This window comes from Pinus tabuliformis, chromosome X, assembly GCF_031772625.1.
Source record: "Pinus tabuliformis cultivar Carrire ecotype Pingquan chromosome X, CPIR1, whole genome shotgun sequence".
NCBI lineage: Eukaryota > Viridiplantae > Streptophyta > Pinopsida > Pinales > Pinaceae > Pinus > Pinus tabuliformis.
In genome coordinates this window covers 1,252,253,004-1,252,269,645 of record NC_142308.1, presented here as the reverse complement: position 1 = coordinate 1,252,269,645, position 16,642 = coordinate 1,252,253,004, and the positions used below count along the sequence as shown (strand labels likewise).

Genomic DNA, 16,642 nt, shown 5'->3' with positions numbered 1-16,642 from the left:
CCTTGATCCCCGATACCATTAGTCTTACTATAGCTAGCAACATAAGAGATGATAGTGGTCTCTATCGTTGCACCTATACTTTCCCCTCGTAGCCACTGAATGCTTAAAGGACAAGTGGTGTGGCACCCTTGGAACTTTAAGGGAATTTATTGAAGGGCATGACCAACTTGGCACCCTTGGCATCACAAATAAACGATTAGGCGTGGCACCCCTGAAACTGCAAGGGAAGTTCTTGAAGGGCACGACCAAACCTGGCACTCTTGGAATCAATAAAGATAAATAAATTAATAAATGTAATCAAGATATGAAAACCAATTCACATCAAATGGTAAATGATGAGTAGAACTGAGGCAATTAAATCAAGAATAAAACTTGGGTTAAGGGAACCATAGGAAGAAATTAAATGTTTTACCTTAAAAACTTTACCCTTCCCATGTTGGAAAATTTTAGGTAGATAATGTAATTTAATCAAGTAAAAAGGGGAAAGAGGGACATAAATGTAAGGATAATTATTAATCTTAAAATAGTTAAACCTAATTCAGAGAAGAGGATGGTGAATTAAAATAGGATCAATAAATTAAATTTAGAGAACCTCCATGTGGCAACAACCAACAAAAGCATATCCATCTAAGAGATAACTTGAGTTAAATTAGGGAATAGATAGGGGATCAAATCTTGACTTACCAATTGACCTTAGTAATGAACACAAATTAAGGAGTAAAAAGGGGGATCAAGAGAAAACTAAGAGATGAACTAGGAATCTTGTTGAGGTGAGGAAAATATTAGTTTTAAATTAAAATTTAAGTAAATAATTTTGGAGAACCTTGATAAGAGAATGACACATGGGTGGGTGAATAATCAAAATATTTAATTATAAAAAATAATTAATTATGCATGACATGCCAAGTGTCACCTATGAGGACTCCTATAAAATAAGGGGCAAGCCATGGGAGAAGGGAATATTTTGGGGACCCTATTGTTGGATGGATGAGACTATGTCAGAGTAGTGACTATGAACTATAGTGAGTTTGGTGAGGTAGAGGACTTTAGAGAGGGGACTCTTGAGCCAAGGAGTGCTCTCCTCTACCAGCGATTACATTCCTCCATTGTACAACCCCATTACAGCTCGAGGGTCCACAGGGAAGAAGAGTTCCCAAGGAGTAGGTTGTAAGGTCAACCGGTGGGTCATTGCACTCGGATCAAGTAAGTCGTCATTCACACTCGGAGGTGACCAACAACAAAGGAAGACAAGTAACGGCAAATCAAGTGGAATCTCGTCTTCTGGTGAATGGTACCTATGTGTTACAATATTCTTTTATATGATTTCTTTATGGATTTAGTTAAATATATGTAAATTTTATGATACTTTCAGTGAAATGAAATTCAGGGATGTGTTAGATAGTGCTTAATAAATTTGAATTCCCAATGTTTTTCTCTTCTGGTTGTATTTTATTTTGATAATAAAAAAATATAGTATAGGACGGACTGGTCCCTACACTTGGTATCAGAGCTATGTTGAACCCTTGAGACCTATGGGCCCATGCATGCATGACTATTTAGTTAAATATCTACTACATTCTACCCTAAAATTATAAGAGTAAAATGCAGATAATTATAAACATAAATCTAACTAATATGTTTTAGTTAAACACAAGTCTAGGAAAAACAGAAACAACCAATGCGTGCCAAAACGTACTTCATATATTTGATTCGAGTATAAAAACAAGTCTGGTACAATATGAATGTTTGGTACAACTGAATCTTTCTGACTGCATCCTTAAATTGAGTAACACATAATAGAAGATACTTTGCTTGTGCAAGCTTTACATCTGCCCAATCTGGATCCCAGTAAATATGTGTGTTTGCAAGAACAATCACATGGTGCGGGGGCTCTAGAAGTTTGAATGTTGTTAATAGTCTAACACAATCCTGCTTCAATCTCACCCCAGGGTCATTTGGATCTCCCTTGTCTTCTGGTAAATTAGTTTGTGGGGATCCTGGCAGTCTACCTTCGCTGTTATTGGTACCTAAATTTTCTTCATCTTTCACCTTGTCTGAAATTTTATGAATCTTCATTAGAAGGTACAAGGTCATTGTAATCACTGGTCTCTTCTAAAATTAGCTCTGCTCACTCACGCTTATAAAAGATGCCACAACCATCACGCTTGCATCCACTTCGTTGGATATATGCACTTGAATACCCTTCTTTGTCCATGTTTCCTTCATAAAATGTTTCAAATTCATCTAACTCTTGTAGACATAAGAAGTTAGCCTCCAAACTTTTTAGTAGTTGTTATAGCTACAAATCTCACTCTTATGGTTTGTGATGCTGCACTCATGGCCTAGGGAAACCCCTCCTTCCAGACCTGGTCCAAAAATTTAAAAAACAGTGTTTTATTCCCTATACGAGACATTTCCCTGAGTTAAACGCGTGTACACGCGGGTCTGTTATACCCAACCCGCGTGTATCTATTAAAACACTTAAAAAATAATAAATTCCTCTTTTTCGGGCGGAGATCACGGGTTTTACCTGCTGGATCACCTGTTATTGCCCGTGGCCCAACTGTTCCCAACTAACTCCTAACTAAAAAACTACTTTGGAGAGGGTATAAAAAGACATCAAAAGGAAGGCCAAGGAGAGAGAAGAGAGCAAGATTATTATGCTGAGATTTTTCCCTTAGACCAGGTCTGAAGTCCTTGGTGTTTTCTGCACTTCCCCCATTTTGCATAGGAAACCCTTGTTTCCATGTGTCTTGGTGATCATTCATCCTTGATATCATCATTTGAGTAGGACTTGGAAGGAGCTCTTGTTGGAGGCTTGAGGTTGGAACGAATCCGGGAGGAAGCTTTGCTTGGAGCCTGCTGAAGGTGTTCAGGTGATATCTTTCCGATATATGTACTTTATTTGCCTTTATATATAAAGAAACACGTCTTTGTTCCCGAAAAAATCTTTCTTTATGCTTATGAGATTCTTGTCTTGAATTCTTATGCAAGTGGTTACTTAAAGATTTTTATAACTAACTTTATAGCATAAAGATGGTTTATACATAAATATCTGTACATGTACTGTTGTGTTCCTTGATTTGTTTGACTTGCAGATCGAAGGAAGAAGAAGGGAACTCCAAGAAGGGTTTGGACCCTAAAGGCCTTCTCGAACGTAAGACCTTAGGTACGTACCCTAAACATTAGAATTTGCTTAAAAGTAAAAATGATGGCTGTGTGTGTGTTTCTTTGAATAAGCAATTTTCAGTCTGGTAGAGTCTTAGCCCAAAGGACCCTAGGGGTACTTTCCCTTCAACCAGAATTGGCGACTCCGCTGGGGACAACACTCTTGTTGTTCCTAGTTTGGGTAGTCTTCAAGCCAATCAAGGCTCAGCCCCTCTGTTTGTTGGCTCTGACTGTCTGATCTTTTCTTGAACTCCAAGTTTGTCCAGTTTTTCAGTCTGTTATTTTTTATTTTTCTTGAAAGACTTCAGATACGCTCTTTTTCTGGATTACAGAAGCGTATATACGCAAGTTGCACTAAGTGAACCCGTGTATACGCAGGTTTCCTTAGTTTCAGTCGCGTATACACGCATTCTGCACTTAATTGCAGGCGCGTATATTACATAAATTTCAAGATTTATAAATTTTCTTTTTGCTGAATGTTTGTCTGGTGTTTTGGGTCAGTGTCAAGCAGTTATTTCTCCAGTAACAGTTCTCTGTTTGACAGGGGGCATCTTGTTTTGAACTCTCTCTAGTCATAAGGAGTATTAGTCTTGTTTTCGTTGATTGCAAACGTCATTGATTTTTGACACACAAGATTTCTGTTTAAGAATCTTGATTGCTCTGTTTCGGCAGAGTGGGAAGATTAGGTTCAATCTTTGTGTCCATTTTTGCTTTCATGACACTTTTTGTTTGCTTAACGAAATCATTTTTATGACCATTTACTCCTTCGTTTCGGGAAGTTTGTTTGTTACCATTTTCTTGAAACTTGTCTTTTGATATTTAGGACTTTCATTGCTGCTTTTGATTGTCAAAAGCGATTTCGAACACATTTTATTTTTGTTGAGTTTTCATCATTTGAAAGGTGTCAATTCACAAAAGTGTTTGGTTGCTTGTTTATCAATCATTGGTGTCAGTTTTTGGGAGCTTTCCTTTGAAAAAGACTTTTTTGGTTTGATTGAAAGAAAATCTTTTGAAAGTTTTTGAGTTTCGCTTTCTTAAACTTGCTTCTCATTTGATTTCCTTTTTTGCGAAGTGAAAGTGCTTTGTTTTTTATCTTAGAACTTGTTTTTATTGTTTGGACGAAATGATTGGTAACACATCATCTTCTATCTAAGCATTTTAGTGGCAAGACAAAATTTGGTAAAGCAGCAACTTTCCTTCTTTGTTTTTAGAGTAGTCTTTGAATCTTGCATCCACATATAGTTCTTGCATTAGGGTAAGATTTTCATCTCTTTTTAGGCATATTTAGTTTTGTTAGTTTTTGTGAGTGTGGAGTCTGAAAAGAAAAAGAAAAATTTGTTTATATTAGAAGTACCTCTGAACCTCATAGAAATTGTTTTTCATCGAAAACAAAAGTGCATGTGCATGTAGCTAAGTTTTATTAATTTCTTTTGCGTCCATAAAAACACCACAAGTTTCATCTCCATAACCCTGTGACTTAAAGAACAACCTAATAAAATCAAGCGCTTAATTAAAATCCACTAGAACTTTTTGTTTTAGTTATTACACCAACAAGTTTAGGATTTTAGGGCCTTGGAATAGGCGAGTGGAGAGTTAACTCTCCAAGGCCACATAAAACGTCAAACATAAGAGTCTGATTAACGAGAGTAAATCCAATAGCGTTAGGAAGACCAGGAAAGCTCTGGATCTAGGAGTTAAGCACGAGGGTCTGTGAAGACAGGGAAGAGAGATACCCCCTCTCCTACTTGTCCGAACTTACCTCACGACTGTTCCGCCTGGCTTCTGCGACGATTTGGTACCCATATTTGCCTCTCCTAGGGATCTGCATAGGTGGCTACAGAGGGGAATCCCGTGGCACCTGAGGTCGACGTTGTATCACTCTCGACAGTACTACTGGAGGGCACCCTTGCGAAGCTTGGGGGCTTGCACCGGCGCAGGCTGTTGTTAGGAGGTCAGCGTAACTTCCTCTGATACCTTCGCTGATAGGACTGGGCCCTCATCATCCCAGACTATCTTCGGAAGGCCCTTTGATTCACTTTCTCGTATTTTGGTGTCCGGTCCTAATCACCCGGAGCGGAAATACTTGAAAGTTGTTTGACTGGCTGTTTCTTTAGGAACTTTATAGTGTGTGCTCTGTGCTCCTAGTCGGCTTAGCTTTTAATTTTTTGAGTCTTTTAGTTAGATCATAACAAAAAATTCAAAGTGGCTGACCGGTCTCCAAGACGGTCTCGAAGACTTCGTGGTCTCTCGCCACCTAGTTTAGAGCCTTCTCCTAGAAGGCGCAGAGGGGATACTACCGGTAGGGCCCGTCCCACGCCGGTTGACGCATCGGGGATTGATCCTCCTCTCGGGGATATTAGCGGCCAAGCAAGGCCTGGCACTTCTGAGCAAGAGAGGGACACTCCAATCCCTTCTCGAATTCGCTTTCAAGCGGAGAATAACGTAGAGGTAGAAGAACTTTCAGAATCATTAGTGATTCCAAATTCTCCACTACCATCTAGTTATCCGGACGTATTGCAATACGTTGGGACTCCGTCACATAGACCAGCGAGTCCAGGTTACGCTACGCGCTTACCATTTATGATCACTACTGGAAGCATGGCTTCTACGAGTGCTGCGACTATGCAAACCCCAACATCGGTGCAAGGGGGAGGAACAATTTCCATCCCCTCCGCTTCCTTGTTCGGATCGTTTGCTAGCACATCTTTGGTGGGGTCTACCTCCATTCCGTCCACGAGTGGAAATGCCCAAACCAATGCTTTTAGTACTGGTTCCTTCCTTTTTGGCACCCAATCACAGGGTATTCCATCAGTTCCGTTCAGTGCCGCTACGTCCATGATGGGCGGATCGGCTTCATTCCAGGGTTTTCCTTTCGGAAGTGGTCATATCCCACATTCCAACCCAACGGTAGGATCCATGCCTTTTTCTTCAATAGGACAAAGCAGCAATCCTTTCCAAGGTTGGAATAACCCTGGGGTTAGCAACGCAGGAACTGTGAATCCATTTATCGGCCAACAAGGAAGTAGGCCGTATTCCACGGTTAGCATATTTCAAAGTATTCCTCCCCTTGCTTCGGCTTGGAACCCATATCAGGGGTTATCAACTCCTTACCATTCTTTAGGAGGGAACTTTGCAGGCTATGGAGGTTATACGGCAGGAGTTGGTCAAACTCCGAATTTTGCTGGACCACAAGGTTTGCCTTTTGGTTCAGCCGGTTCTAATGGTCACTTCGGGCAGCCTGGTGCCTCCCAAATCCCAGGACAATCTTTTCAGAATTTTGGGAGTTCTGCCCAGTCTGGGTGGAATCCCCTAGGTCCTCCTAGGCTTCTGTTTCTGGCAACGTTAAACTTGCCAGATCTCAATAAGCTAACGAACGACCCTATCAGATACAATCCAGCCTGCCCTCCGGTCCCAACCAAACTCCCTTCGGACATTCCAAAATTCGAAGGGAAGAGTGGTGAAGATCCGGGCGATCATGTAACCACATTCCATTTGTGGTGCTCATCCAACTCCCTCATCGAAGATTCGATTAGGTTGAGACTCTTTCAGCGCACCTTGACTGGTAATGCGGCTAAATGGTATATAGAGTTGCCAGGGGGCAGCTTTACATCATTCACAGACTTAGCTAATATCTTCTTGAATCACTTCCAGTTGCCTGTCCGCTATGATGCCGGAACTGAACTTCTGGCTACCTTTCGTCAAGATAAGGCAACCCACATTTCTGATCACATTCAGGAATGGAGACGGAGAAAGAGGCTCATCAAAGTCGAAATCCCTCCGGAGTACCGTCTAGAGTGGTTTTTGAAGTCTTTGCAACCCGAGATCTCCAAGGATGTCTCCATGTCTGGGGTCTATTCTGAGGAGCAAGCCATTTTCAGGGCCCAGCATTAGAACTGATTTACTCTCAGTCTGGGATCCTCCAAAAGTACTTGCCAGATGCTCCTGGATCTAAGGTTGATTTAGCTAAGCCGAAGCGCCGTCCTCACGCAGATGGCATTGTGGGGTCAGTAGACTCGACTACAGTGAACTTGTTGAATCAATTGCAGCAGTTGTCATTACAAATTGCTCCTAACAACCAAGTCACAATGTCTAATCCTCAAGCTTCCCAAAATTCTTCCATTAACGCCGTCCAATCCGATAACCCCAAAGGAAATCAAAATTCCAATGGGAAAAAGAAAGGACGTGGTAAGAAGAAGAATTCGGAGGGGAAGCCCGATGCAAATAAATCCGGCAACAACGCTGGTGGTGGTAAAGGTGAGTCGAGAAAGAAAGTTAAGTTCCCTTGAAAGTTATGCAGTGGGGACCATCTAACTCATCTTTGCCCTAGAATTGAAGACGCTCAGCGCTTGTTAGGACAGCAAGGGACTTCTAGTTCGCAAGCTGTGTTAACTAACCCGTTTCCCCAAGGGCAGCAACTTCTTGCTGGCGCGAATTCAAACCCTGGTACCTCCGCAGGGGGCAACCAGGAAGGGGACAAGTCTTCAAATGTATTCATGATGGGTGCTCACGCTAATGTGGCCACACGGTCACGCGATTATGGCGAAGGTGAAAATTCTAAGGGCAAATCAATTCCCGAAACTAACAACCCACTTCACATTGAGCGACCTTCTGTTGAGACTATACCTCGGGTCCCGAAAGGTTCTGCTAAACGCGCGACTATCAACCCTAATATTAGGGCAGCCCAGAATTACTCCATTGTGGAGGATCTGGCCCAGAGTCCATGTGCTATGTCCGCGTTAGAGGTTCTCCAGTCGTGTCCTGCTCAGCGAAGTGCCTTGCTATCGGCAATGGGGGCAGTAGATCCAAGTAACTCCTTAGCTCTCACTTTTGATATGAGTAATGTTAAAAAGAGACTTCCTCATCACATGGCTTTTCAGATAAAGTCTACCTACCAGAAAACGAATATTTTTCGGACAGTTGTAGATGAGGGAGCTTCCACGTGTGTCATGTCTACGTCATGCTGGAAGGCCATTGGATCACCGTCGGTTGTTCCTTCGCCCACCCTATTGACAGCATTTGATGGTCACTCTCATAGGCCGTATGGGATTATCCCGGCCTTTCCTATATGTGTTGGAGGAAAAGTCATTAATATTGAAGTAGAGGTCATAGACACTAACCTAGACTATAACCTCCTCTTAGGAAGGAACTGGGTATACGAGATGGAAGTCGTTGTTTCGACTCTGTTTCGTGTCATTTGCTTTCCTCATGAGGGGAAAATCGTTAAAGTTTACCAATTGGACTATTGTCCAGCTGATCCTCAAGCAAACTCTGACTCTACTATTCCTTTAGTGGGTAACCCCCGTCCGCCTATTAAGAGTCTAGGAGTCGGGATGTACTCTTCATTGATGGGTACGTTTAATCTTCCCCCTCCTACAGTTGGTATAGATACAATTTCATCCTCCAGGGATCCTTTACGGAGAGAGTTTGTCCAAAATCCTTATTCTTCGAACCCTGGAACCTTAGCTTCATCTGTGACCACATCAGGTGATGACAAGGTGGATGGAATAGAATCTCTTATATCTACAGTGGAACCTAGATGTGAGTCTATCGATAACTCTGTAGATAACCATTCTACTACTTCCTCTGGAAAGGAAATAGATGGTGATGTGGCTCATTTTCAGACCCTTGATTCCACCTCTGCATTGGATTGCTCGGATATTGTTTTTCCATCGGATGAAGCAATATTCGAAGCAATGACGGTCGTAGATCGACCTTTGGAAGATTTGCATCGTCGGTTACACTTTTATGTCCCTTTGCGTGAAGTCGAATCTCGGTCCTCCAGTTCGACTAGTGATGTTTGTACGGTCCCTTTGGCTCCAACACATTCATTTGCCGAAGAGAGTATATTGATTGGTTCGATCGTCGTACCTATAAACATCCCTAGGAGTCAGTTGGCGGAGCCCCCTGGCGGGCTCTACCTAAAGAAGTACTTTGCTTAGTTCAGGCTGGGCGATGACTTCTTTGTATTTTATGTATATTTGTACATATATTGTCGAGCGTTTTCTGATATCAGCACTTTTTGGTCTGCCTTGGCAGGTGTTGATGGATGATTTGGTTTATTTTGGGTTCGCCGATGGTGCTAGTCGGCACACTCGGAATCTTGCTTCCGCAGCTTGGGTACTTTATTACCCAACTGGTCAGTTGATGATATCAAGAGGTGTGTGTATCGGTCCTGCTTCAAATAATATGGCCGAGTATACAGCTGTTATCAATTTATTATCCGAGGCAATCTCTTATGGGATCGACTCGTTAGTAGTATACCTTGATTCTCAATTGATAGTGTCTCAGTTAAATAACATTTATCGGGTTAGAGATCCATTATTATATCGCCAATATTTAAGGGTGAGGTTGTTGCAAAGATCATTTATTTACATTAATTATTTGCACATTCCAAGATCTCAAAATTGGTTAGCTGATTCTATCGCTAATCAAGCATTAGACTGGCATATCAATCATTCATCATCATAAAATCATGCATCAAAGAGTCAAACTGTATATATATATATATATCGCAAAGCGTCTCGAGTGTACATATGTGTGTCCAAAAATATAAAAAATTGGGACTCAAATGCCCATAATCATGTCAGGCATATCTAACGCCTCGGCTCTGGATGAGCAGCTAAATAAGTAATAATAGCATTGGCCACGCGCCGAAAGACGCGAACCCAGTCACGTGGCATCCCAACCACATGACGCTGCATATCTGGAGGAAGGTCCTCCACCTCGGCCATTGGTACTTGGCAGCTCAGTCTCGTCAAGTGTCGCTGGACGTTGTTGAGGGTCCTTTCCACATCCGCAGCCGTCTCTTCGGCTCCTCGGCCACGCCGTCCATGCCGCGGGAATCCATCTGGTCGCACAGGCCCAATGTCTGGAACATGATCATCATATTTGAATCTCATCAAAAAATATTTTTCAAAATTTATCATTATATTTGAAAAATCCAAAAAATCATAAAATCATAAAAATCAAAAATCTTACCAATCTCGCCCCATGCTGCATCCGGTGGTAACACTAGATCAGGATCTCCTCGGAAATCCAGTCCAGCATAGGGGTAGTCATCTATGGCGATGATCTGTTGCTCCCACCAAGCAAAAAATTCATCGTCGAATGCATTCCTAGGCACTTCCCCACCCCCCAGACGTTTCATCAAGTCAGCCCACCGGCCCATGCATGGATCACGTGGACTACTGATGGGAACTGCTACCCTGGGGCGGAGTGTGGGAACCTTCTCGAAGAAGAAAGTGCATAAAATAGTTTCGTACCCAAAGTTCTTGGTCCGTCCCCTCCTGATAGAAGCAAGTTGTTCTTTCATGTTGGCGAGTAGAGGAGTACACCAGTCAAACACCGTGGTGAGACAGTCCACTGCTACGCTCATGTTTACCCGTGATGCCTGATGTAGCGAGGATGATCCATTCACTCGAGCTATGGTGAACAAGATTATCCGCAGTGACAAACTCGCCACGTCTGGGATAGAGATCTGGCTCCCGACCTTCCGATGACCTGGGCAGTAAATTTGAACATAGTCGTCTACACTGAGGCTATTCCGGGTCCTGCCCCGGGAGTGTACTACCTCTCCCCTTCGGGAAAGGCCCGTGATGAAATATATATCTTCCACTTCTATCCTTAGTGGCATCTGATCAATCACAAAAGCTTCTTCCTCGACATCCCAATAATCAATGAGTCTCTCGAGTAGACGCACGTTTGCTTTCATATTTGGCAACTTGAAGAATTTTAACAATCCGCATCCCCGCAGGGCGTCTAATGCCTCATCATTGTTCATAACTTCATTATCTACAGCTGAGTGCTCTCTTTCACGCCATGTGATAGTCATCCTGGAAGAAAAAATCATTTTCATCCATTAGTTTTATGTATAAAAAATTTTCGCTGCGCACACGCGGGTTACCCTATACACAGTTGCGTGTAGGGCCGTCGTATACGCGAGTTCTATACATCCAACCCGCGTGTACGCCGCAGAGCAATTTTTTGCAAAAGTCTAACGGTGAAACATTAATTAAACTTCCTAAAAACTATCACAATCAATTGCAAGACAAGTTTAGTGCTTACCTGGAAGTTTTCGGCAAGTTTGAACGGTTGAATAAATCACGGGGAAGTTTGCTCCTTTTGCTCCACAATTTTTGCTCTCCAAGTCAAACGGTGAAAATGGTAAGTCCAAAATTTCTTTTTATAAGTTTTGAAAATGCAAAATTTTTTCAAAATTTTATTTTGTTTGGTTTCATGTCACTTTTAACTTGGGAGCTTGGAATGTCGAGATTGGGTTGTTTTTTAGGACATTTTGGACATTTTTCGACGGTTCGAGACAGTTCCATGACTGCTGACCCGTCATGGCAGGTATCGTGTTCTCACTGACATATAGGTTAGGGACACCATTTTTCTGTTGCATTATGCATACTAGCCTCCATTTGACCGATACATCTGCCGTAGGGTCGACCCCATCATGTTATGGTCGTAAGCCATTTTCACTCGCTGATTCTTTAAATCATGACATGATGGTAGAGCCATCCTTTTACATGGGCATCCTAGTTAGCACCTCACTGACATTTGTTGCCCATGCTACTTCGTTTTGAGTAGGCTCGAGAGTCCTCTGTAGTCCCGCCATGACTTATGCATTGAAGACTCATTCCTCTGTGCTTCTTCGTTTCGTTCTGGCCTTATACCCTAGAGGCTCCTATGTGTGTTGAGTTGTACTTCTGCATTGCATGTTGACCATTTGCACCTTTTGGCCTATAGCCGGCTTCACTTGGACTCGTGTTTAAGCCTACTTTTGACCACGACGTCTGCAAAATCAACCTTGCATACCCTTGACTTCTGCAGCTTGACATACCCAGATCCGTGGAAGGAACCTACCTCTGAGTGTCACTGACCAGTTTTTCACCTCCCTGCATTGAGCATAGGAACGTTCCTTTCCCAGGAACTAGATCATCTGTTTCACCGACACTCGTTCTTTCCACTGTACCATAGCATTATTTTATTCTTTTTCCGGCTTATCAGAAAAAGACAAAAAAAAAATTAAATATTCCAAAAAGAGCGGGAACAGGGACATTATTTCCATTTATTGTTGGCAGCTAGAGTCAGTCATGTCGCCCTTGAACAAAGCACTCAAAACAAAGTCTCCTCCGCATGGGTGGGATTTAGTTTGACTTAGGTACGCCATAACCTTGTTATCGAGTCAGTTCTCCCCCGATTGGTTATCTCTTCCAATCATATGGAGGGTTCGTTTGTGCCTCCTGCATGACGAACTTATACAGATTCATCATATGCTGCCACATAGTCACATTGAGTCGTGCTTTTGTTCAAGGGAAGTTAGCCTGAGTCGGCCTTTCTGCGGTGTCTCTTGACTCATTTTTCAGTCGGCCATCCCTGGTTGTCAGTGTCATGTCTATCATCACATCAGTTATATTGGTCCTTTACTCATGCCGGTTTGAGAAGGTCCCCATTGACTTCTTGCTGGCGGGTCTTGTCCTTATCGACGACGACACATTGCTCTGAGGACAGGCCTAGAGCCGCACCCTGGCCCTATTTTCATTATTGATAGGTTACCTTGTGCTCAGCATCGATCATTATCATGGGTCTTTGACTGAGTGGTTTCCCTTGTGTTCGACATCAACATACATTATCACACATTGGGATTCGTGCAGTACCTTGGTTTCCATTTGACCCTATTGGTGGATACCTCGCCTCTGTGTCGGCTTTCATTATTGGTTGGTTCAGAGGGTTTCTGCCATGCGCTAGCCACATCTTGTGTACGCCGGAAACGTACTTCGGTTGGGTTACTACATCTTTTTCGTCCGATTCCTTCCACATTATTGGCCTATGGGTTACACTCGTGCTAGATTGATGAAGGATGCCTTAATGCCTTCCTTCTAGCGGATCTTTCCCTATCGACTCCGACTCATTGCTCTGGGGCAAAGATCTAGAGTCCATTTGGCAGTACCTTGGGGTTTGCAGTCATTAGTGGCAGATTCCTCGCTATCGATAGTGGGAAACCATCATTGTCTCCTGATTGATAGATTCTTACAGGTGTTCGACTTCAGCTCATCTATTCACACTTGTTAGATTGTACTGGGTACCTTGACGCTCATTATCATTATCGGTGAGTAGTCTCGCGTTTGTTAACGGTATACATCAATGACCGGTAATCAAACGATTTCTCACATGGTCGACTTCAGATCATTTATTCCCATGATGTAGAAATGTACCACGGCGGTCGGTGAAGACCTCAGGTTGTATCAGCATTCATTGGTTCACTTGACAGTTGCTCCTGTTGCTGCTAGTTGATACCACTCCACCTTATATGTTGCAGTCAGTCATGGCGACATTCTATATGCTGGCACCTGAGTTTACAGTGTAGTACCATCCTATTCCATCATGTTCAGTTGGTACCTTATGGGATCAGTCTTTGATTTCAGTGATCCGTTGCATCTTTCAGCATCATTGACAGTCTTATATGTGATATTCAGACATGTACTTTCTCATTATGATCAGATGATCCATTATGTATTTTCCAGTCAGTTATACTTGTATACTTAGTGGATCCGCTTGTACTTGATATGCGGACATGCTTTACTTTTCCTAAGCATGGGTATGCCCGCCTCAGACAGTGTTTCTTTCTGATCTCCTTTCGGTGGCTTGGCAGGCTGAATTCTGGTGAAGTCCTCCTCGGTTTTTTGGCAGAGTTCCTTTCCTTGTACTTACTTAATATATTTCGGCCATCATGTTCCCCTTCTGACCTCATACATTAGGGGGCATCTGTTATAGCTCCAAATCTCACTCTTATGGTTTGTGATGCTGCACTCATGGCCTAGGGCAACCCCTCCTTCCAGACCTGGTCCAAAAATTTAAAAAACAGTGTTTTATTCCCTATACGCGACATTGCCCTGAGTTAAACGTGTGTACACGCGGGTCTGTTGTACCCAACCCGCGTGTATCTATTAAAACACTTAAAAAATAATAAATTCCTCTTTTTCGGGCGAAGATCGCGGGTTTTACCTGCTGGATCACCTGTTATTGCCCGTGGCCCAACTGTTCCCAACTAACTCCTAACTAAAAAACTACTTTGGAGAGGGTATAAAAAGACATCAAAGGGAAGGCCAAGGAGAGAGAAGAGAGCAAGATTATTATGCTGAGATTTTTCCCTTAGACCAGGTCTGAAGTCCTTGGTGTTTTCTGCACTTCCCCCATTTTGCATAGGAAACCCTTGTTTCCATGTGTCTTGGTGATCATTCATCCTTGATATCATCATTTGAGTAGGACTTGGAAGGAGCTCTTGTTGGAGGCTTGAGGCTGGAACGAATCCGGGAGGAAGCTTTGCTTGGAGCCTGCTGAAGGTGTTCAGGTGATATCTTTCCGATATATGTACTTTATTTGCCTTTATATATAAAGAAACACGTCTTTGTTCCCGAAACAATCTTTCTTTATGCTTATGAGATTCTTGTCTTGAATTCTTATGCAAGTGGTTACTTAAAGATTTTTATAACTAACTTTATAGCATAAAGATGGTTTATACATAAATATCTGTACATGTACTGTTGTGTTCCTTGATTTGTTTGACTTGCAGATCGAAGGAAGAAGAAGGGAACTCCAAGAAGGGTTTGGACCCTAAAGGCCTTCTCGAACGTAGGACCTTAGGTACGTACCCTAAACATTAGAATTTGCTTAAAAGTAAAAATGATGGCTGTGTGTGTGTTTCTTTGAATAAGCAATTTTCAGTCTGGTAGAGTCTTAGCCCAAAGGACCCTAGGGGTACTTTCCCTTCAACCAGTAGTGCGAGGAGAGATTGTGAACGTGCCTTCCATTTCAAGCAATGTGATGGAGAGCGTGGAAATAACTTGCTCTTTACATATACCTGAGCAAGAACATTGTATGAGACAACGCGGATAATGGACCCCTCTGATATGTTTTTGACAGCCCATTCCTTATTATCCACGAGAATAAATTCAGGAAAGCATGGTGAGACTGATCCTGTCATCGGTCTTGAAAAGGCATAGGGATTCAAGAAGTTAAAAGAAACCGCTCAGACCACATTAACTTTGAAAGACATTTAAGAATTGTAAACAAATTAGAAACTCACAACTGCGAAAAAAAAAATACACACAAACAAACAAACAATGCTAAGTTTCAGTTGTTAAGTAGGAAAACATGCTCAATTACTTTTCTGTATTACACATGCCAACCAAATTGTTGCGATGAAAACGCTCAAAATTGTTTGAAATAACAGCTTTCACACCCTGCAACATTGGACCCTTTGCAACCCAATCCTGAGAACTTCCACTACCATATTTAGTGCCAGCAAGAGCATATGCAACTACAAGTGGAGGAGAAGCAAGGTAGTTTGCCCGAGTCAGAGGATGAATACGGCCTTCAAAATTTCTGTTGCCAGACAGCACAACTGACGCAACTAAATCACTTTCAACAATAGCAGAGCTCATAGATTCATGAATATCTCCTTGATATTAATGTGATTAAACGTGCCAAATTTACTGCTCTTCCTTCGTTGTGGTCAATCGTGAATACACTCAATTGATCTCGTCGTGGTCATAAAAGATCCAATAATCCATTTAAGAGTTGGAGGTGGAGGTCAATTACAAAGAGTTATTTTATGTGTAAAAGCATTGCAGAGAGGTCGCTCCAGGGGAGAGAGAGACAACAAATGAGTTCCGCGTGACCCTGTTTGGGGAGGGTAGTTACACAAAACAACGCCAAAATTTTTCCCCTTCATTGATTGGGGCCTGGCATATGAGGACCATTAATGTTCAACATCTCATAGGACTCACAATTAATGCCGATAATTCCAAAGCATACAAAACCTTAAATCGCCCTACAATAAATAAGAAATAAAATAAATAGAAGACATTGTTGTTGTATTAAAATATTTTAAAAGTATACTATCGGATTTTTGGAATTGAAATTTTTCATTAATTTTTATCGAATCGAATTCCAATCTGTAATTGGTAACTATGCTTCTTCCTCATTGTTGGTTTGTTCGAACTTTATTAGTACGTAATAGATTCTTTTATAGGTTGAAATAAGGAGTAAAAGCCTTACATCAAACGAATGAAAATATAAGAAATATAGAAAAATCCATAATAGTGCAAAGGTGAAAAGGCGGAAACAAATTTAGCAATGAATGCGGGAATTAACTAAGTTAGGTGGACTGTAAGTTGAACTATAATTATTACTGTACTGGAATTTAATAAGTTAAGAAAATTAATGCGCTGGATATTAACCAAGTTAAGAAAATTTGTAGGTTGAACTACAATTATTGATGATGGGCTACTCTCCAGATCTTTCTTTTTGGAGATTGTTCCTATCCTCCCCAATTATCCACTTAATATGTAGATAAAAGTTCTTATAAAATTCATTAAATATGCTCTTTAATAGTGAAAATAAATTTTTTAGAGGGAGTAGTATTAATTTTTAATTACAAATTACAAATAATATAGATATATTAAAATGA

At 41.8% G+C, this 16,642-nt stretch overlaps 1 pseudogene; it reads right to left on the bottom strand.

Moving 5' to 3' along the window:
* Nucleotides 1-1,656: 1,656 nt before the first annotated feature.
* On the bottom strand, nt 1,657-15,163 carry LOC149144528 (carbon catabolite repressor protein 4 homolog 4-like; annotated as a pseudogene).
* Between the last annotated feature and the right edge of the window lie 1,479 nt (nt 15,164-16,642).